At 44.9% G+C, this 21813-nt stretch overlaps 1 long non-coding RNA gene across 1 annotated transcript in view; it reads right to left on the reverse strand.

Moving 5' to 3' along the window:
- Positions 1-5282: 5282 nt before the first annotated feature.
- Positions 5283-21813, reverse strand: part of LOC147114195 (uncharacterized) — a 38455-nt gene continuing 21924 nt past the window's right edge. Inside the window, exons 2-3 of the long non-coding RNA XR_015079370.1 lie at positions 9471-9797; positions 5283-6407 (exon numbers count right to left, since the gene is read on the reverse strand). This is a non-coding gene — a long non-coding RNA (uncharacterized LOC147114195). The remainder of the gene's footprint in view (positions 6408-9470; positions 9798-21813) is intronic.

Raw genomic sequence — 21813 nt, forward strand, 5'->3', positions numbered from 1 at the left:
ATGGCCTTCTTCTGTGCTGTACTGTTCTATGATTCTATTTACAACAATGCAACAGGCAGTCGTGCGAGCAGCAGGTCGGTGCAGGTTACGGAATGGGGGAGTTGGAGATCTTACTGGAGTAGGTGTGCCAGAGGTTCACCAGACTGATTCCTGGGATGGCAGGACTGTCGTATGAGGAGAGATTGGGTCGACTAGGCCTGTATTCACTAGAGTTTAGAAGAATGAGAGGGAATCTCATTGAAACGTATAAAATCCTGACAGGACTGGACAAGCTGGATGGAAGGAGGATGTTTCCCCTGGCTGGGGGGTCTAGAACGAGGGGTCACAGTCTCAGGATACGGAGTAGGATATTTGGACTGAGATGAGGAAAAATGTCTTCACTCAGAGGGTGGTGAACCTGTGGAATTCTCTACCACAGAAGGCTGCGGAGGCCAAGTCACTGAATATATTTAAGAAGGAGATAGATAGATTTCTAGACATAAAGGGCATCAAGAGGTATGGGGAGCGAGCGGGAATATGGTATTGAGATAGAGGATCAGCTATGATCATATTGAATGGCGGAGCAGGCTCGAAGGGCCGAATGGCCTACTCCTGCTCCTATTTTTATATGTTTCTGACCATGTGTTCAGATGAGTAACGCGGGCTGCATGGCAGGTGGTAGCCAGAAACAACAGCACCAGCAGCAAATGGATGGAGTTGCTGTGCAGAAATTTAATGACCTTTCCACATCTGCCAGAGTAGCAAACCACACCTTTATTGATAGGAATGGAACCTCTGGCTGTTGAATTAGAGGTGAAGTCAATGAGGTTAAGGCGGATTTGTTGTGGGCATGTCGGTAATGGAATGAGTTCTGTTGTGGTCGCGTTCCTGGTCCGGTGTAACCCGACGAGCCTGCCATCTCTTCATTCCTGGTCCGGTGTAACCCGACGTGCCTGCCATCTCTTCATTCCTGGTCCGGTGTAACCCGACGAGCTTCCATCTCTTCATTCCTGGTCCGGTGTAACCCGACGAGCCTGCCATCTCTTCATTCCTGGTTCGGTGTAACCTGACGAGCCTGCCATCTCTTCATTCCTGGTCCAGTGTAACCCAACGAGCCTGCCATCTCTTCATTCCTGGTCCGGTGTAACCCGACGAGCCTGCCATCTCTTCATTCCTGGTCCGGTGTAACCCGACGAGCCTGCCATCTCTTCATTCCTGGTCCGGTGTAACCCGACATGCCTGCCATCTCTTCATTCCTGGTCCGGTGTAACCCGACGAGCCTGCCATCTCTTCATTCCTCTTCCTCTTTTCCTACCTCCACATGGCATAAATAAACAGGAATTCTAACAAGAACACTGCTGGCCCCCAATTAGTTGGTTGGTAGCAAAGAATTGGTGGGTTAAAACCCATGCTGCAAACCCTCTTCAACCACAGAGCTGGCCACAGAAAAAAAAAAGAAAGAAAACAGTTGGAAACGATGGTTTAAAAGCTGACATTACAGTTGTAAGCTTCCCATTTACATAAGCTGATATTCAGATGGACAGTCTACCTACCCTGGAAGACCAATTGATACGAACAAAATTATGAATTCGGGGCTTGGACATCTTGTTGATATCCTAATAATGTCCCTTTTGCTGCATTAACATATTGAAACGAAGCTTCCAGACAAATACCATCACTACTCAAGGAATGTGCGCCATGTGCATTGCGAGTAGTGAGCCAGCTAAGTGATTTCCGCTCATATTTGTGGCAATACACCTCGATTATATCCATTCATAAGCTGTAACTGACACTACACGCACCCTAGTGGGTACCAGTGGTAAATAGCAATCTGTTTCCCTCATTAATAGACAGGATTTCTGCAGAAATGTTTTTGCTGGATCTTCAGATCTCATTTTTGTAAATAAGTTCGCGAACCCAGGACATAAACAGCAACAACAACTTGCATTTGTATAGTGCCTTTAACGTAGTAAAACGCCCCAAGGCGCTGCACAGGAGTGTTATCAAACAAAATTTGACACCGAGCCACATAAGGAGAGGTGAACAAAAACTTGGGCAAAGAGGTAGGTTGAGAAGAAGGTTGCTGGTGTTGCGCCTGCTGCTGCTGGTGGTGGGGCTTATCTTGGTCCGATTCTGAGGACCAAGGTGAGACAGTATAAGCAGCACCCATGCTGATGTCGTAGATAGCAGGTCAGGTAGCGAGCAGAGGGCCAAACCCTCAGGGTTTTAATACTGACTAGCAATGTGCTGAGAGTGGCTTCCGAGGCTGCAGAAATTACCTGCAAACTCCAGAAACCTAAATCTGTGCACAAAATGGAGTCAGCAAGAGCCTTTCCCTTAGGCAACTAATGAGGTGTAAGGTGTGTGTATTTATGTGGTTTTCCCAGCTCTCAATTAATGCCCTTGCACAAGGGCCACTGAACTTCCGCCTCCCCTTCACAGGCGAGGCTCCCGAGTTGCGTGCTTCCCATGCTCATCCCGTTAAATTCGAAAGCTACTGTTAAAAACCCTCTTAAGGGTCTGATAACAAGCAGTTAATGAATTGAATTAGGTTGCCCGCCTCTGCCAATCGGGTCCGTGGTGCGCTGGGAAACGCGCCCAAGTTAAAGGCGCGAGGAGGTGGGGCCCCGCCACGCTGCCTATTTCAGCTATTTTAACAGCCGACCCGCCTCCACACCCTCATGCACGGCAATGGGAAAATTCCGGCCTCAGTGTCCACACTCGCAAATAAAGAGCAAACACTTGAGTGTGCAACCATCTCAGGATGGACCAATGCTTGGTCAATGGTGCCAAATCCAAGTCTGCACTTGTAGGGAATGAGGGAAGGAGCAAAGACGGGTGCTGCTACTTTTCTCCAGTTTCTTTATTATGTAATTAAATCTTTGCAGCCAGTGCTGATTTCTTCCATAACATTTATAAACCAATAACACATTGACATTTCTTGTGGTGAAAGCTACAAAAATAAATCACCAGCCATTACAAAGCAGCACTCTGAAAATCTTCTTACAATGATTTTGATGTTGTGTTGCTCTGATTGCAAGGTGATAGTCTCGATGGGCTGGACTTTGCCAGCCCTGGGGAGGTGGGTTTGGAGGCGGGACTGCTGGGAAAACGGCAGAATTTGGGGCCGGGTGCCCATCCCGCCCCCAACCCGCCTCCATGCCATCTTCCCAGGAGGCAGGTAGCCGTCCCATGTCGGGTCCCATCTCCTTGGAGACGGGAAGGGACTAAAGCCACTTAAATAGGATTATCCCCTTTTTGTCCACACAAGTGCGGGCATCCCGAAGGCTCCAAAACCCGCCAGGGTCACTGAGGCGGGTATTGGGTCTGCAGGGGTCGGAGGAGCCCAAAAGTGCACTGTGGAGGTGAGTGATGGGTGCAAGTGTGGAGAGGTGAGTATCTGAGGTAAGTGCAAAGTGTTAGAAAAAGATAACTCACCTTTGTTTCTTCCTGCAGGCTTCAATCGGTGGGTCTGCCAAAAGTCTTGCACCTCCGCGGTAGAGATGACAGATGGCCATTGCATTCTCCAATGCAACAACCATCTAATTTCTACAAAAGAAAGAGGTTTGATGAGCTCTTGAATTCAAGAACTCATCAAACTACAGAGAATGTCAGTGTTTGACAGCTTCACAGAGCTGTCAAATGACAACAATTCATCTGTCTAAAATTTTTGATAGATGAAACGTTATACATTGACGTTCTCTATAACCGGCTTTCCCTTAATTGGCCTGCTAAGCCCGCTGGGTGGGCTTAACAAGGTCAATCAAGGGAAAATAGCGTGGATTGGCCAGAAGTTGAGGGAGGCGGGACTGAAGCCTGACAAGTAGGAGTCCCGCCTCCAAAAGCTCCCCATTGGCAAAATCCAGCCCAATGTGTTGCATTAAGGTACAATTCTTCATAGCAATCAGATATGTGAGACTGTCTGTATAAGAACGGTGACCAGGTGGCAAAGGAACAGTTAGAATAGCTCCTGCCAGTCTTGTAGAATGGAAGTGACAATTGAAACAGGCTTTCCTTTTATCCCTCAACCAACGCCTAAAACAGATGATCTGCTCATTTGCTGTATGTGGGAGCTTGCTGTGCACAAATTGTCTGCCGCCTTTCCTACATTACAACAGTGACTACACTTCAAAAGTGCTTCATTGGCTGTAAGGTGCTTTTGAAGGACCTGAGGTCGTGAAAGGTGCGATAGAAATACTTTTTTCTCCCCTTCAGTTTCCACCTGATAATTGGATCAAAACAAAGTGAATTACCTTGAATTATGCAATGACATAGAAAAGTAAGAATTTAGTGCTGGAAAAAAATTAGAATTATCAGATATTTTGAATTAAGTGACTTTGAGTGAAGTTTAAACTGTATTCTTTAAATAATTTATCACTACCGTACTAAATTATGCATGTCGTATTTTTCAGACATTTTTATAGAGATTTTCCACATCTCATGAAATTGCGCATCTCCTCACCCAGTGGTTTTCCGTTCAATAGTTCTAATGGATGGAAAATCATAGACCGAGTGTTGGCAATTTCCTGAGGAAAAAATGTCAATGAATTTTCTGCCAATGAAGTGGAAAGGTTTTCCTAAAAGCCTTGGGTATTGAGGAGTTTTTTTAATAAACAGTTACAGTGGCAGTTTTGTTTTGTCAATTTTCTCTGCCATGCTCCATTCCTCCTTTCCTGAAGGTGGCAACTCCTTGACATGTTGGAGTTCCACAGCCATTGGCCATTATTCATGTGCCATTCTTGCCAGTGACTCTTGACAACCTATTTAACCTCAGAAGACCATCAAAACCAAATCTTATCCCATTCTTAACTGATGCATGTGTACATACACAGTTCCAACAATGGTTGCAGGATGGGGATTAAGAGTTAGAACCCTTGCCAATTTTCTCCTGCGTAACCGAGGGAAAATGAGGCCAATTTTTTTAAAATTCATTCTCGGGATGTGGATGTCACTGGCAAGACCAGCATTTATTGCCCATCCCTAATTGTCCTTCAGAATATGGCAGTGGATCGCCGCCTTGAACGACTACAGTTGGTGTGGGGAAGTTGTTCCCACACTGCTGTTAGGTAGGGAGTTCTAGGATTTTGACCAAGTGACAATGAAGGAACGGTGATGCATGTCTAATCAGTGTGTGACTTGGAGGGGAACTTGGAGGTGATGGTGGTTCAATGCACCTTCTCCCCTTGTCCTTCTAAGTGGTGGAGGTCGCGGGTTTGGGAAGTGCTGCCGAAGAAGCCTTGGCGAGTTGCTGCAGTGCTCCTGTTGTAACCAATTGTAACCATCCTATTGTTGCCTTGTCTGAAATCAGCTAAACCAGCCCAGTTATACAAGTAAATCTTGGAAATTTCTTGTCCATATGGTTCAATTGCTCACTTTATTCAGACCCACTGTATGGTGTGCTGTAGTGAAATAAATATCATCCAGTTCAAGTTTTTTTATTGAGTACATTGTAGATAAAAACATATTTAATATGTTTGTACTTTGTTTTATTGTGAAGGAATAAGCCATATTTCAGAAAAATACACCAGCGTATGAACAGAATTCTGATTTTATTAATACATGATATACTGGGTTTAAAAATCGAAAGTCTCGGCAACACAAGCTGTGTCAATACAGGCTTCTGAGATGGGATGGTTTGATAACACAAAAGTTGTAAACACCACAAACTTTTGAAATGGGAATTGATTGTTAATGCTAAAACAATGGCCCTATTGAAATAGCAGTTTGGCACTTGCAGAAGGTCTGGAGTTTGGGAGAAACACAATGGACCCAAGTATAGTGTTAAAAACGAACACTCAGGGAAGCAGAAACAGAATATTGAAAAAACATGTGCCTTTGTAAAAGTAACTTCAAACAAGACAGGAAGAACAATTATAATATGCAACCAATTGAGATAGCTAGAAAACAAGCAAACACCCTAGTTGAAGTGGTTTTGATATACATATTGTAAAAGGTACCTACAGAAGGCTTTGAAAATATGACTTCAATAGATGACACCAAGCAATCACATGGTTTTTGTATTGAAAATGGAATAGTTAGTAGACACAACGGGCTGGATTTTCATTGAGTCGGGTAGGAGGCGGGACTACAACTTTTGGGGTTGTAGTCCCGCCTCCATTGAGTTCTAGCCAACCCATGTGATTTAGACTTGATTGACCTTGTTGAGCCCACCCAGCGGGCTCAGCAGACCGATTAAGGGCCACCCGGCAACAGGTGACATCACAGATTGAAATTTCATCTGTCAAGACCTTTTGACAGATGAAATATCAGTGTTTGACAGCTATTTGAAGCTGTCAAACACTGACAATCTGTACTCCAGGTTAATTCCTTCCTCTCAGGATGATTTAGAGATCTCCCCAGAACAGAAAGCAGAGGCTGCAGATTTTGCCGGTGAGATGAAGGACTCCCGAGACCTGAAGGAAGGAAGGCTGTAAAGGTAAGTAAAGGTTAGTATAACTTCTTTAAACACTTTACACAGACCAAGCACACTTACCTCTGCAATCATGCACTCATCACTCACCTGAACACCAGACATCTTGACCTCTCCAAGCACTTCATCCCGACAGCCCGCCTCGCTAACTTGGCATAGTTTGGAGCCATTGGGAATCCCACATTTCAACAATGAAAATAGGGATTAGGCTAAAAAACTGCCTGTTAACTACCTGTTAACATGCAGTTAATTGGCACTAATCCCCTTCCCGCCTCGGGGAGGCGGGTCCCAGTGTGGGGCAGGTACCCACCTCCTTTGAAACTGGCATGGAGGCGGGTTGGAGGCGGGATGGGGTTAGGACCCCCGATTTTGGGATTTTAAACCCTCACACGCCTCCAATCCCAACTCCACGGCCCAATGAAAATCCTGCCCGATGTCTGTTTTCAAACAGCTAGGTCATTTTAGAATTGAATGGAAACCCTTTGCTAAGAATGGCATCAAAGAGATAAATCTGTAATAACAATTTTATGATAAGTTTTGAAAAACCTAAACACAGAGACAGGATTCTAAAAGTTAACAGCTAAATTGACAGAAAGAATAGAAAATGTCAACAGAGGATGACTTAGAGATAATTAGCTTACATCAGCAGAAAACTTCAAAGAATATAAAAAAGAGTATAAAAGATAGGATTTTCAAATGGAAAGTCAGAAGTCGCTGGAAGGGCAAGCATTTCTCAACTTCACAGGCACGCTCTGTAAGTTTTTAACTTTGAGTCTCGGGTCATCAAGGTATTTGATTTTGGTGGATATCCTGGATTAGAATTAAGAATAAGAAATGTAAAAATGTACAAAGTTAAGATTTGAGAATAAGGATCTCTGAGGATAAGAAATGTAAGCTATTTGTATATTGAACTGTTAAAGTCGCAATTGACTCACAAGCTGCTAACTATATGTTGGCTCTTAAATAAATCTATATATTTTTAGAATTGTCTCAAGTAGTATTTCTGTATCAATCTCGCAAACTCAATTTCTGTACACTCTTTTCTAAGGAGTTGCAGAATTCTGGGGGGTATTCCAGACCCTTATAATATCCGGAAGGTTACAGTCTAGTTAAACGTATTAAAAGTGCTATCCGGAGGACGGTAACATCTTCACATCATCCCTTTCCTTTAGGGAGAGATAGTCTGAACCTTTAGACCCAATTAGACCATTAGACCCAATGCTGAGGACATCATGGATAGCACGTTTAGGGAGTTGGTCGCACCGCAGGTAAAGGCTGCACAGGCAGGAAGGGAATGGGTGACCACCAGGCAGAGTAGTAGGTGCAGGCAGGTAGTGCAGGGGTCCCCCGTGGCCATCTCCCTCTCAAACAGATATACCACTTTGGATATTGTTGAGGGAGATGGCTTATCGAGGAAAGGCAGCAGCAGCCAACTTCCTGGCACCATGGGTGGTTCTGCTGCACAGGACGCGAGGAAAAAGAAAGGGAGAGCTATAGTGATAGGGGATTCTATTGTAAGGGAAATAGATAGGCATTTCTGCAGCCGCAAACGAGACTCCAGGATGGTATGTTGCCTCCATAGTGTAAGGGTCAAGGATGTCTCGGGGCGACTGCAAGGCATTCTGGAGGGGGAGGTGAACAACCAGTTGTCATGGTGCATATAGGTACCAACAATATAAGTAGAAAATGGGATGAGGTCCTAAAAGCTGAATATAGGGAGTTAGGAGGTAAATTAAAAAATAGGACCTCATGAAGGGATAATTACAGTCCTACCGCAGATCAGGTGTATTCCCCAGACGTTCACCTTCAACTTAAGTTAGAGATAGCCGAATTCCATAAGATGCTTAAATAGGTCTAAAGGTTCAGGCTATCTCTCCCTAAAGGAACGGAATGACTGAAGGTGTCGCCATCCTCCAGATAGTACTTTTAATAAGTTGAACTAGACTGTAATCTTCCGGATATTATGAGGGTCCAGAATACCCCCCAGAATTCTGCAATTCCTTACAAAAGAGTATACAGAATTTGTGGGTTAGCGAGTCTATACAGAATTACTCTTTGAGACTATTCTAAAAATATATAGTTTTAGTTAAAAGCCGACATTCAGTTAACATCTGTTGAATCAGTTGCAACATTAACAATTCAAAATACAATTAGTTTACATTTCTTATTTCTCAGAGATCCTTATTCTCAAATCTTTATTTTGTTACATTTCTTATTTCTTACTTATTTCTAAATCCAGAACATCCACCAAAATCAATCTGACTTCCCGGGACTCATAGTTGAAGACTTACAGAGATGCCTCTGGAAAGTTGAGAAACGCTTTGCCCATTCAGCGTGTTCTGACTTTCTGTTAAAAATGCTGATGTTAGCTAATTGTCTTTATTGATACCTCTTTCGAATGCGTTCTCTATTATTATCAATTCAACTATTGCATGCATAATTATTTCTCTACCTTTAAGTGTTTCAAAAATCATCATAAAAACAATGACAGCAATGGTTTCTGTTTGATGCCATTCTTATCGAAGATTCTTTATTCAATTCTTAATATTGGGCCAAAAATTCGGGTCGTGTAAGGTTCTCAAAATTCTCACATTCCCCCAAGGTTATTAATAAAAGGGACCCTGCATGGACAATTTAAAAAGGGTACCCAAAAAGATGGCGTCCGCACCTCGTGACCAAAAGCCTGTAAGATTTTAGAAGCATGGACTCTGCAGCACAAGCTGGCAGCTTTGGGAAATCAAAACTTAAAATGCATTTACGTGAAAAGGACTTTGTGTTTGAAAAGCCAGACAGCTAGGCAAACATTGAATATGCATTGCGTCAGATCGAAACAGATCAGCCCAGTTAGGCCTAAGCATAAGGCCATTAGTTTGTCCGCATAAATAATCGGAAACAGCTCAAGGGAGCCACCAAGTCTGGTCAGGCTGATTAAAATGCACTAATGACAATACAACCCAGACATCAGGGCCATCAGGTGCGATAAACAGCCATCTAAAGCCAGTTAACTTAGATTGGTATAATAATTTAAAACAGCCCGCCAAAAGTTGGACAATAGACTGACCTGATTTGGTGCGCAGATAAGGGCTTTCAACGGGAGTATAATTATAGGCCCATTGGTAGCCACGTTGTTCGCTCTCTCTCTTCCTCCTGCGCTTGTTACCTAGCCACTGCCCGTGTCTTCCCCAAATCCATCATGGATGCCCGGCACAGCAACAGGCGAACACGGGCAGACCAGGCCGGACGAGACGTGACGAGACGAGATGAGACGAGACGAGATGAGATGAATTTGAGACGAGATGAGTTGGAAGGAGATTGAAGAACGTTTCGAATAATCGGGCCTTCAATCCAGCTTACCCACGACGATCTTCATGCAAAATTCAACCGCCACCTGAAGAAGAATGTAATACCCACTGGAAATGTTATGTACGCTAAGTATGGTTATCAATCTTTAACTTAGACACTGTATTATCATTGTTATAAATCCCTGGGTTAAAGTTGCCCATGTGAAGGTACGGCAAGAACTTTTAAGGACACAATGTGACTAAGAGCAGACTTTCCATAATTCTGCACCAGTATCAACTGTTGCAGACAGTGAGGCTGCACAGTCTCCAGGCAGAAACCCCAGGAGGAAGGGGTGGAGTCGGGTTTTTCGAGCGGGAAGAGGGAGTGACTGGAAGAGAAGAGGGCAGGAGCTCTGAAAAGAGGGCTCAGGAGGCAAATGGCTGCCGCATCCCGTCCCGGGCTTCCAAACTCGGCCGCCGCCCTTCGTATTAGTAGCTCTGCATCCAGAACTCAAAGTGGGATTCAGTGATCGTGAAGAGAATTCAACGAAGGGGTTCGGAGTCGTAAGTCTTGCAGACATTATACATACCATGAGCTCCAACTTAAGCGCGCCAACAAAAGAGTGCACTCGAATTTGGACACAGGGACAGATTCTCCTTTGAATCCATATAAATGGAGAATGTATGTTTATTATGCCTAGATTCATTCTAATGTATGCAAATGTCTAATTTAGTTCATTGACCTGTAATCTTCTTATACTGTCTGACGTTAAAACTATAAAGTAAGATAATTAGAATTAAGCCATTGTAGTAGTGATCTCCTTACTGGACTATAGAATACTGTCTACAACAGAGACCACATCTCACATATATCTAGAGAACCGTGAAGGGGTTACATTTTGGGGGCTCGTCCGGGATTGTGGTCTATTTATGTCAGTAAACTAACAGTATTGAATGCTCATTGCTAAGAGAGTGGTTTGTGGTTTCTACTGGGCTGTTTGAGCATAAAAGATGGATGTTATTGAGGTTGAAGCTTGGTGCAAACAGAAGCAGATAGCTACTACCCATGCCATTGTGCTGAATGGTGTTGCTAACGATGACCCTGATGATGTCTTGCTAAGGGCTCTGAATTGTGTCAAAGCCTTTGGAAAGGTTAGGATAGTTGAGCGCTGCTTGGATACAGCTACCAAGAAGCAGTTTGTGTTGATCCAGACATCAGAGAACCTGAGAGGTCATGGTTTACCTGAGGCAGTTGGGCTTTCTGAAGAGGCTGGTCCCTGGCCAGTTCAGTTTGTCCCTATTACTACTAAGGAAGAAGAAGGGTTTCAGACCAAGTTGTTGTCATTCTTGAGACAAGAAGGAAAGACTGTTGCTGATGTCAAAGGTCTGATAGGTCCTTTGGCCCTGGGTATGAACACTCAGTTGGTCAGTGCCATTAGTTCTCTGGTGGATAAATGCACCAATCTGCCCTTCGAGGCTCAGGGATACCGTAAGCTCCGTATGTTCTCAGGAGTGAGACCAACTCCCAGTGGGGAAGAGGAGTACGACGCCTGGGCTGAGCAGACCCTGCCTCTGCTAGAGGAATGGCAGAGCAGTGACAATGTGAAGAGGCAGAGAATAGTAGAAAGCCTTAAGGGTCCTGCTGCTGACATTGTAAGATTCTTAAAGGCGCAGGACACCTCTGCTACTTCCTTTGACTACATGCAGGCTCTAGAAACTGCCTTTGGAACTACTGAAACCATTTCAGATTTGATGGTCAGATTCAGAAGCACATTCCAGTGTGAGGGAGAGAAGCTGTCCAGTTATCTGCTGAGAATAGACAAACTGCTGCATTGTATGTTACGGAAAAGAGGGATTGAGTTGCCTGAAATGAATCGGTTCCGCATTGAACAGGTTGTGCGAGGTGCATTGCTCGAAGACGTGACTGCTCTTCGCATACGCATGACCCATAAGTTGTGAGATCCACCTACCTTCACTGAGCTGCTAAGGGAAGTCAGAGAGGAGGAGGATATGCTTCAGGCCCGGAATGTAGCAAGGAGTGCTGTGATGTCCAAGCTTGTGACTCCTGTTACAGTTCCTACTCCTAAGGGGGATGTCAACCCTGAGATGGAACAGCTGAAGAAGGAAATAAATGTCATGAGAGCCGAGATGGCATATTTTCGGTCTAAGCCCAACACAGAAAGGGATGACGCACGGGTGCAAAAGGTTGAACACCCTGCGAAGTCTAACAGCAAAATGAATGATTCCTCTAAAGGATATCCCCATGAAGGAGATAGACCTGGAGTCTTTTGTTATAACTGTGGAAAGGATGGACATTTCAAGCGAGAATGTAGAGGTGAGGAAAATCTAAAAAAAAGTAAATGACCGTCTCATAAAACTTACCAAGAAGTCGGGAAACTACAAAGGGGCACAGTAACGGAACGGCCTGCTGTCCCTGTAGTTAAGACACGTTCCGCTAAGTGCAATAATAGATGAGGGGATATGAAAGACATCATACCTGAAGGTTTAGTAGGGCCGAGTTCTGCTGTATCAATACAGATTGAAGGCATTTATACTAAAGCTATCCTCGACACGGGTTCTCAGGTTACCATACTGTACAGATCCTTCTATGACCGATACCTGACGCATTTGCCGTTAACCCCAATCAGTCTTCTGCAGATCTGGGGCCTTAGTCCTGCTGATTACCCATATGATGGCTATTTGTTGCTGAGGTTGGAGTTCTTGGAAGCTGATGTAGGAACCACTGAGACCATTGATGCACTTGTGTTGGTTTGCCCTGACCCCATGGTGAAAGGTGAGGTTTCCATACTGGTTGGCAGTAATACACCCATAGTGAGACGACTCCTGACAAGCTGCAAAGAGCAGGGAGGTGAAAACTTCTTGAGCACCAGACACATTCACCCTGTTTTCAAAAAAACTTTTGAGAAACTGCCTGAACTTTCTTCCGACGTAGATGATAGCAAAAGAGGAACTGTGTGGTACGTTCGAGCCAAACCTATCACCCTGCGTCCTGGAGGAGTGGCTAGAATCCCTGGGATACCAAAATTCCCTGGAACGCCAGGTACTGAAGCCATTCTGATAGAGTCACCTGATGATCCTGCAGAAGAGTCACGGTTTCCAAATGAGCTTCTGGTGAGACCAGAGTTGCAGACCCCGACAGCTGTGATGTCAAGGAGAGTTACAGTGACCGTGAGGAATATGTCAGGCAAAGGAATCACATTGAGGAAAGGAATGCCGATTGCGCATCTGTTTCCTGTAAATGTACTGTCGTCACATGTGAAGGAAGAGTCCAAAGTTAACTCAACCGGAGATCTGACACCCTCCTCCTTCAACTTTGGAGATTCATTCGTTCCTAAAGAATGGAAGGACCGATTAGTCAGGAAGATGATGGAGCGGAGAGGAGTTTTCTCTACTCATGAGTTTGATGTTGGTTGTAGTAAGAGTACTCGCCATTCTATCAGAATTACCGAAGATAAACCCTTTCGGGAGAGGTCTCGACAGCTGGCACCAGCTGACATCGAAGCAGTGAGACAGCACCTGTCGCAGTTAAAAGAAGCTGAGATCATTACCGAGTCCAGGAGTCCTTATGCATCTCCTTTAGTGGTGGTGAGGAAAAAGAACGGAAAGATTCGGATGTGTGTGAACCTTAGGATGCTTAACAGACGTACTATTCCCGACCAATACACCGTTCCAAGAATTGAGGATGCACTGGCTTGTCTTAATGGAAGCAAATGGTTCAGTGTGTTGGATCTCAGAAGTGGATACTACCAAATACCGATGAGTGAATCGGACAAAGAAAAGACAGCCTTTATATGTCCAGTTGGGTTCTACCAATTTGAAAGGATGCCACAGGGAGTTTCAGGTGCTCCAGCAACTTTTCAAAGAATAATGGAACAAACAGTTGGGGACATGAACTTGCTCGAAGTATTGGTGTACTTGGATAATATCATTGTGTTTGGGGCAACCCTTGAAGAACACGAAGCTCGATTGCTGAAAGTGCTTGGTCGCCTGGAGGATGAAGGTCTCAAGCTATCATTGGACAAGTGTCAGTTTTGCCAAACATCCGTGTCCTATGTGGGGCATATTGTATCACAGGATGGAGTAGCCACAGATCCATCCAAGATCGAAGCTGTTACCACATGGCCCAAACCGAACACAGTGACTGCCTTGCGGTCATTTCTTGGGTTCTGCGGATATTACAGGCGCTTTGTGCAGGATTACTCCAAAGTGGCCCATCCTCTGAATCAGCTGCTGGCTGGTTACCTCCCACCAGCCGAGAGGAAGAAAAAGGCTAAAGGTAAAGAGAACAAGGACTACTTCAAACCCTCTGAGCCTTTTGGTGTTAGATGGGATGAGAAATGCGAAGAGGCCTTCCACACCTTAAAGCAAAGTCTTACTCAAGCCCCCGTGTTGGCTTTTGCAAACCCACAGCTGCCATATGTGCTACACGTGGATGCCAGTCAAGAAGGGTTGGGTGGTGTGTTGTATCAGGACCAAGGAGCAGGGCTGAGACCCGTAGCGTTCATCAGTCGCAGTCTTACGCCATCAGAGCGTAACTACCCAGCTCATAAGCTAGAATTCTTGGCGTTGAAGTGAGGGGTGGTGGATAAGCTGCAGGATTATCTGTATGGAGCGAAGTTTGAAGTGAGGACAGACAATAATCCATTAACCTAAGTGTTGACTTCGGCAAAACTTGATGCCACCGGCCACCGCTGGCTTGCTGCACTATCTGCTTATGACTTTAGTCTCAGGTACAGACCTGGGAACCAGAACATTGACGCAGATGCTCTGTCTCATCGCCCACACTACCAGAAACCAGAGTGGAAAGATGTTGCTTCAGCAGATGTGAAAGTAATGTGTCAGATGTCCGTGGTATCTGGACCAAAGAATTCATTTCATGCCCGAGAGATTGACCACTTGGGAGCGTCAATGCATGCTGTTCCCCAGGCATTTTGCAACCTTTCCAGTTTGGATGTACAAAACTTACCCATGTTGTGTTCATCTGAAATATCCAAAGCACAACAGGAGGATCCCTGTATTCATGAGGTGTTTTAAGCTCTCCGTCTGGGTGATATTACACAGATCAACAAATCAAAACATCCTGACTGTTGTCTGCTCCTAAGAGAATGGGACCACTTGGAAATTAAAGAGGGAGTGTTGTGTAGAATCACTCACCCACCCACTAAACCATGTCATTCACAGTTGGTCCTGCCTGAAAAGTACAGGGAAATAGTGATGAAGTCTTTGCATGATGACGCAGGTCATCTGGGAGTAGATAAGACCTATGGGTTGGTCAAGGACAGATTCTATTGGCCGCGTATGAAGTCTGCGGCTGAGGAGTTCTGCAAGTCCTGTGCACGTTGTGTCCAGGGAAAGACTTTACCTAAAAGAGTTGCTCCTCTGTTTCACATGCAAAGTGATGGACCTCTAGACCTTGTCTGTATGGATTTTCTGTCCATCGAACCCGATTCCAGCAATACCGCAAATGTCTTGGTCATTACAGATCATTATACTCGCTACGCCCAAGCTTTTCCCACAAAGGATCAGAAAGCATCCACCGTTGCCAAAGTGTTGTGGGAGAAATACTTCATCCACTATGGACTGCCAAAGCGAATACACAGTGATCAAGGTAGAGACTTTGAAAGTAGACTTATACATGAGTTGTTGTCCATGCTCGGGATTGAGAAGTCAAGAACAACTCCATACCATCCTCAGGGAGATCCTCAACCTGAGCGGTTTAACCGTACTTTGTTAGACATGCTTGGAACGCTGGATTCAAAGCAAAAGAACAAGTGGAGTCGGCACATTGGACATCTTGTTCATTCTTATAATTGTACCCGAAATGACGCTACTGGTTTTTCACCGTACTACCTCATGTTTGGACGTGAAGCGAGGATGCCGGTGGATTTGTGTTTCGGAGTATCCAGTGATGGCACATCACAGAGAACTTACCTCAAGTATGTATCTGACATGAGAAAGGAATTGTAAGCTGCTTATGAACTTGCTGAGTCTGTTTCTGCCAAACAGAATAAAGGAAATAAGCAGAGGTATGACCAGAAGATCCGTTTTTCCCAACTCATGCCTGGTGACCAAGTTCTCATACGGAACCTAGGACTTCAAGGGAAACATAAGTTAGCAGACCGCTGGGCTTCTACACCTTACATTGTTGAAAGTCAAATGTCACAACTACCTGTGTTTCAGCTAAAACCTGCAGGTGGGAATGGACCCATAAAAATACTGCACCGGAATCATATCCTGCCATTGGGACAGCAAGTGCGTCTGGATCCGCCAGTGGATAATGAGCCGACACCTAGTAGGAGAACCCTGCAGAGAAGAAGAAGGAAAAAAACGAGAAACCAGGAAAACTTTGTTCCAGAAGACAGAAAACCCATGACACAGTGTGTGGATCATGAGGAACCTGATGAGTTGGAAGATGAAGAATGGGATCTATGGTACGACCTCCCAGAAAGACGCACAAGACAGAATCTGGATGAATTGTCTGAACCATTTAGCTCAGACTTGGACATGGTCTGGGAAGAACCAGATGCTTCCGAGAAGGAGATAAAAGAGACTGAAAGGCATGATAACAAAGGAACCAACGCCTCCAACGTAGTTGAAGGAACTGAAGACCGGGTATCCGAAATAAGGAGCTCACAGCGAGTTAAGAAGGTTCCTGAAAGATTGACATACAGTACACTAGGAGTGCCAAGTGTAATGATAGCCCCTACGGTTCGATATGTTACCTCCCTTTATACATGGTTGGGAAGCATGCAACCACTTATGTGTAAAGTTCATTAGTCATGGGGACATGCCTATATTTGGTAGGGGGGGAGTGTAATACCCACTGGAAATGTTATGTACGCTAAGTATGGTTATCAATCTTTAACTTAGACACTGTATTATCATTGTTATAAATCCCTGGGTTAAAGTTGCCCATGTGAAGGTACGGCAAGAACTTTTAAGGACACAATGTGACTAAGAGCAGACTTTCCATAATTCTGCACCAGTATCAACTGTTGCAGACAGTGAGGCTGCGCAGTCTCCAGGCAGAAACCCCAGGAGGAAGGGGTGGAGTCGGGTTTTTCGAGCGGGAAAACGGGAGCGACTGGAAGAAAAGAGGGCAGGAGCTCAGAAAAGAGGGCGCAGGAGGCAAATGGCTGCCACATCCCGTCCCGGGCTTCCAAACTCGGCCGCCGCCCTTCGTATTAGTAGCTCTGCACCCAGAACTCAAAGTGGGATTCAGTGATCGTGAAGAGAATTCAATGAAGGGGTTTGGAGTCGTAAGTCTTGCAGACATTATACATACCATGAGCTCCAACTTAAGCGCGCCAACGAAAGAGTGCACTCGAATTTGGACACAGGGACAGATTCTCCTTTGAATCCATATAAATGGAGAATGTATGTTTATTATGTCTAGATTCATTCTAATGTATGCAAATGTCTAATTTAGGTCATTGACCCGTAATCTTCTTATACTGTCTGACGTTAAAACTATAAAGTAAGATAATTAGAATTAAGCCATTGTAGTAGTGATCTCCTTACTGGACTATAGAATACTGTCTACAACAGAGACCACATCTCACATATATCTAGAGAACCGTGAAGGGGTTACAAGAAGAACCATCATCCCTGCGAGGTAGCAAGGTGCTCTCAAGCCACTTGCAAGTGCTGAGGGGTACCTGACCCATGAGAGGGAAGTTGGTGGCAAACATCAAGGAAGTGGGGGCTCCTCTCCAAGCGCTCACACTTCCATGCCACTGCAGAGCGCTCGGTCAGAGCCCCACCAGAGTCCACACCCAATTGAGATCGGTGTCTCAACCCCTGCACAGCTGCAGGAGCAGCAGACTGTTGCCGAGCCCTCACAAGTTCGTAATCCCAGAGGACGCCCGGCAAAGGTGTCAAGACAGGAGCAGCAGGAAAGTGAGCAAGGGGCCTCCACATCTGCTGAAGCCACAGGGGAATCACCACGTAGGAACACGCGTAAGAGAAAGATACTGCACAAATAGTCACAAGGGTAGTCACTTGGGTGAAATTTGATGTTTTCTGTGAAAAAGCCATCAGATGAATAATGTAAATAAAAAATCTGATGGCTACTGCTGTAGTTGTGGCGTGTGTCATTTTGCGAATGGGACTTCCACTTTGAGGGCTTAGGATTACTTGCAATTGTCAGTATGGTGGTCAAATTGCTAGGAATCTGCTGGTCCTTGGCCATTGTCGATGCTGTAAGAAGCTGCGAGGCAAAAGTGCTTGATTGGCTAGGCTAAGCAAATCTGGCCAAGATAAGTGCTTTCCTTGCATCCCGGGCAGCAATGTGGTCGCGCGCTGGCACCTTCTGGCCTGTGCAGCTTCAGGTGGGTGAGAGCAGCAGCTTGGAGCTCCTGCTGTTGCTGCTGCTGTTGGTGGTGCTGTTGTTGATGGGTCTGCTGCTGCCGCAGCTGGTCTTCATCCGAATCTGATGTCCAGGAAGAAAGGAAATAAATGGCTCCCATGCTTCTGGTATATGCCTCAGTTGAGGAAGCGCTCAGTGAAGGTGGGGTTTCCCAGGAGGTCACACTGGAGATGGGTATCAGGCTCCAAACTTCCACAGCTGTGGTTATGCCTTCTAAAAGTTCCCCAGACCTGAGACAACAAAGTCCTGCCACCTGCAAATGATGGCTGATCAAATATCCTCTTTAATGGTTGACCTGCAGCTGATAGTCAGCAATCCAATTGTGCTCCCACCAGGTTTCACCACCATGTTTCAGAACAGGCGTGTTTCATGTGGGAAAAGGGTTAAAATCGCAAAGGCTTTTCAAAATGGCATTATAGAGGCAACTTAGTGCTTGTTAAGGGCCTTAACGGCCTATCGGCAGAGACGGGACCATTAGGCACGAATTAATGAAAATTGCGTGGAGGCGGGATGGAGGCGGGGTTGGGCCCGCCCGCCAGTTTTTGCAATTTTAACCCCCCACACCCCTCCAATCCCGCCTCCACGGCCCAATGAAAATCTTGCCCAGTATGTCTTTTATTAATAATATTAGAAATCTGTCCATGGTATTGTGTATTTCTCTGAATCATGGCTATTCCTTCACACTCAAAGGTAGTAATCTCAGGGTTGCTACCAGTGCCACACGCTAGTCAGAGTAGAAATAGAAGGATATTTCAGATGAATACATGGCTAGAGGAGTGGTGCAAGGGGGAGGGATTCAAATTCCTGAGACATTGGAACCGGTTCTGGGGGAGGTGGGACCAGTACAAACTGGACGGTTTGCACCTGGGCAGGACCGGGACCAATGTCCTAGGGGGAGTGTTTGCTAGTGCTGTTGGGGAGGGTTTAAACTAAAATGGCAGGGGGTTGGGAACCTGTGCAGTGAGACAGAGGAAAGGGAAGCAAGGATAGAAACAAAAGACAGGAAGGAGAAAAGCAAAAGTGGAAGACAGAGAAATCAAGGGTGTAAATCAAACAGGGCTACAGTAAATAATAATTCTAAAAGGACTAAGAGTGTTAAAAAAACAAGCCTGAAGGCTTTGTGTCTTAATGCGAGGAGCATTCGTAATAAGGTGGATGAATTACCTGCGCAAATAGATGTAATCGGATAAGATGTAATTGGAATTACGGAGACATGGCTCCAGGGTGACCAAAGCTGGGAATTCAACATCCAGGGGTATTCAATATTCAGGAAGGACAGGCAAAAAGGAAAAGGAGGTGGGGTAGCATTGCTGGTTAAAGAAGAGATTAACACAATAGTAAGGAAGGATGTTAGCTCTGATGATGTGCAATCTGTATGGGTAGAGCTGAGAAATAACAAGGGGCAGCAAACGTTATTGGGATACAGACCCGCAAACAGTAATGCTGAGGTTGGGGATGGCATTAAACAGGAAAATAGAGACACGTACAATAAGGGCACAACAGTTATCATGGGTGACTTTAATCTACATATTGATTGGGCTAAACAAATTAGTAACAATACTGTGGAGGAGGAATTCCTAGAGTGTATATGGGATGCTTCCCTGGACCAAAATGTCGAGGAACCAACGAGAGATCAGGCCATCTTAGACTGGGTAGGATGTAATTAGAAAGGATTAATTAGCAATGTTGTTGTGCGAGGCCCCTTGGGGAAGAGCGATCATAATATGATAGAATTCTTCATTAAGATGGAGAGTGAAGTAGTTGACTCAGAGACTAGGGTCCTGAATTTAAATAAAGGAAACTAAGATGGTGTGAGGCACAAGTTGGATAGGATGGATTGGGGAATGTTACTTAAAAGGTTGACGGTGGATAGGCAATGGCAAACATTTAAAGATCACATGGATAAACTAGAGAATTTGTTCATCCCTGTTTGGCATAAAAATAAAACAAAAAAGGTGGCTCAACCATGGCTAACAAGGGAAATTAGGGATAACATAATATCCAAGGAGAGGACATATAAATTGGCCAGAAAAAGCAGCAAACCTGAGGATTGGGAGCAGTTTAGGATTCAGCAAAAGAGTACAAAGGGATTAATTAAGAGGGAGAAAATAGAATATGAGAGTAAACTTGCAGGGAACATAAAAACTGACTGTAAAAGGTTCTATAGATATGTGAAGAGAAAAAGATTGGTGAAGTCAAGCGTTGGTCCCTTGCAGTCAGAATCAGGTGAATTTATAATGGGGTAGAAAAACTGGCAGACCAATTAAATACATACTTTGGTTCTGTCTTCACAAAGGAGGACACAAGTAACCTTCCAGAGATGTTGGGGAACATAGGGTCTAATGAGAGGGAGGAATTGAATGAAATCAGTATTTGTAGGGAAATGGTGTTAGGGAAATTGACGGCATTGAAGGCCGATAAATCCCCAGGGTCTGATAATCTACATCCTAGGGTACTTAAGGAAGTGGCCCTAGAAAGAGTAGATGCATTGCTGGTCATCTTCCAAAATTCTATAGACTCTGGAATAGTTCCCATGGATTGGAGGGTAGCTAATGTAAACCCACTATTTAGAAAAGGTGGTAGAGAGAAAACGGGGAATTATAGACCGGTAAGCCTGACATCGGTAGTGGGTTAAATGGTAGAGTCCATTATAAAATATGTTATAGCACAGCACTTGGAAAACAGTGAGAGGATCGGACAAAGTCAACATGGATTTACAAAAGGTAAATCATGCTTGACTAATCTACTAGAATTTTTTGGGGATGTAACTGGTAGAATTGATAAGGGAGAACCAGTGGATGTGGTGTATTTGGACTTTCAGAAGGCTTTTGGTAAGGTCCCGCATAAGAGACTGGCGTGCAAAGTTAAAGCACATGGGATTGGGGGCAATGTACTGACTTCGATAGAGAACTGATTGGCAGACAGGAAGCAAAGAGTTGGAAAAAACGTATCTTTTTCCGAGTGGCAGGCAGTGACTAGTGGGTACCGCAGGGATCGATGCTAGGACACCAGCTATTCACAATATATATTAATGATCTAGACGAGGGAACTAGATGTAATATCTTCAAGTTTGCCGATGACACAAAGCTGGGTGGGCATGTGTGCTGTGAGGAGGAATCCGAGAAACTCCAGTACGATTTGGACAGGTTGGGTGATTGGGCAGACACATTGCAGATGCAGTATAATGGCGATAAATGCGAGGTTATCCACTTTGGTGGCAAAAACAGGAAGACAGATTATTATCTGAAGAGCAATGGATTGGGAAAACGGGAAGTGCAACAAGACCTGGGTGTCCTTGTGCACCAGTCGCTGAAGGTAAGCATGCAGGTGCAGTAGTCGGTTAAGAAGGCAAATGGTATGTTGCCTTCATAGCGAGAGGATTCGAGTACAGGAGCAAGGATGTCTTGCTGCAGCTGTACAGGGCCTTGGTGAGACCACACCTTGAGTATTGTGTGCAGTTTTGGTCGCCTTATCTGAGGATGGATGTTCTTGCCATGGAGGGAGTGCAGCGAAGATTCACCAGACTGATACCTGGGATGGCAGGATGATGTATGAAGAGAGATTGGGTCGATTAGGCTTATATTCGCTAGAGTTTAGAAGAATGAGAGGGGATCTCATTGAAACTTATAAAATTCTAACAGGACTGGACAGACTAGATGCAGGAAGGATGTTCCTGATGGCGGGGGAGTCCAGAACCAAAGGTCACAGTCTAAGGATAAGGGGTAAGCTATTAG

The sequence above is a fragment of the Somniosus microcephalus genome, chromosome 8 (assembly GCF_052327205.1).
Source record: "Somniosus microcephalus isolate GS21.2 chromosome 8, FLI_Smic_1.0, whole genome shotgun sequence".
Lineage (NCBI taxonomy): Eukaryota > Metazoa > Chordata > Chondrichthyes > Squaliformes > Somniosidae > Somniosus > Somniosus microcephalus.